This window comes from Stegastes partitus, unplaced genomic scaffold (genome assembly GCF_000690725.1).
Source record: "Stegastes partitus isolate 25-593 unplaced genomic scaffold, Stegastes_partitus-1.0.2 Scaffold418, whole genome shotgun sequence".
NCBI lineage: Eukaryota > Metazoa > Chordata > Actinopteri > Pomacentridae > Stegastes > Stegastes partitus.
Genome location: NW_007578149.1, coordinates 311926 through 313270, shown reverse-complemented (window position 1 = coordinate 313270; position 1345 = coordinate 311926). Strand labels below are relative to the sequence as shown.

The 1345-nt window shown below is 43.0% G+C and overlaps 1 protein-coding gene and 3 non-coding genes across 4 annotated transcripts in view; 1 reads left to right on the top strand and 3 right to left on the bottom strand.

Annotated features, from left to right (window-relative positions):
* The window catches only part of ntd5 (ntl-dependent gene 5), a 21075-nt gene that overhangs the window by 9071 nt on the left and 10659 nt on the right, over positions 1-1345 (top strand). The gene's annotated exons all lie outside the window — the stretch shown is intronic.
* Positions 110-182, bottom strand: trnaf-gaa (transfer RNA phenylalanine (anticodon GAA)). The gene has a single exon. It is a non-coding gene; the product is annotated as a tRNA-Phe (tRNA).
* On the bottom strand, positions 641-713 carry trnaf-gaa (transfer RNA phenylalanine (anticodon GAA)). Its single transcript has one exon. It is a non-coding gene; the product is annotated as a tRNA-Phe (tRNA).
* Positions 1191-1263, bottom strand: trnaf-gaa (transfer RNA phenylalanine (anticodon GAA)). The gene has a single exon. It is a non-coding gene; the product is annotated as a tRNA-Phe (tRNA).

Sequence of the window (1345 nt, the reverse complement as noted above, 5' to 3'; positions counted from 1 at the left end):
ATTATAACAAAGAGCAGTTTGTAATTTTTCACATGTTGTTGAGTGTTTGCCAATGACGATCACTGACTCACACAATGTCCAGGATGTAGGTACCAAAACTGTTCCCACCTGCCGAAACCCGGGATCGAACCAGGGACCTTTAGATCTTCAGTCTAACGCTCTCCCAACTGAGCTATTTCGGCCTGGAAGTGCATCTGTATGGAGGCCAAGAGCTGCAAAAAACTGCAAGATTTTGTTAAACGACAAATCGTGCAATTTAAACGTGCCAAAGAGCCAAGACATGCTACTGGCTGAGGATTTGAAATGTACAGTAAGACAGTTGCTTTGGTGAATTACCCATTTCAATGACAGTTCTTTCCTTCCTGCATGCAAAAAATGTTCCACCAAAACAATTGACTTACTGCAGGGACACCATCACTGCATCCTGGGCTTAGCTCCACCCATGATGACTGTGATTGGTTTAAAGAAATTTTTATGAGGTGCCGTCATACCATTCTGTACTGCAGCTATGCAAATCTAGACCAATTGTTGAAGACCATGATTGAACTTGAGATCTTGGGGTTAACACTCAGGTAGAGCATCGAGACAACAGTTGACATGTGCAGTGTCACAACCTTCTGTCCCTAAAACTGTTCCAAACTGCCGAAACCCGGGATCGAACCAGGGACCTTTAGATCTTCAGTCTAACGCTCTCCCAACTGAGCTATTTCGGCATGGATGCTCACTTGTATGAAGGTCAAGAGGTGCAAATAACAGCAAGTTTTATTTTTAAAAAGATGAATTTGTAACTGTAATACATGTGAAAAATTTAAAATAAAAGAGCTGCTACTAGTTGAGGATTAGAATTGTGCAGTAAGACAGTCTTTTTTTGGTGAATTATCCATTTCAATAACAGTTCCTTCCTTCCTGTATGCAAAAGTTCCACCAAAACAATTCGCTTACTGCCGGGACACCATCACTGCATCCTGGGCTTAGCTCCACCCATGATGATTGTGATTGGTTTAAAGAAATTAGAAGAGTTTTCACCTGCAGCAGAGTGACAGTGAGGTGCAGTCAGACCATTGTTTGCTGCAGACTGTTGCTGTACAGACAGAACACCTGCTGGAAGTCACTGGATTGACCTCTGACCTCTAGCGCTGAAATTCTTTTGTCATCCCAACTCATGTTGCTTCCACAAAACTATTCCAAGCTGCCGAAACCCGGGATCGAACCAGGGACCTTTAGATCTTCAGTCTAACGCTCTCCCAACTGAGCTATTTCGGCATGATAACAGCCAAGTACGGGGGCCAAGAGGTGCAAAAAGCTGCAAGATTTTTAAAGGATAAATCACAATATAAACCTGCCG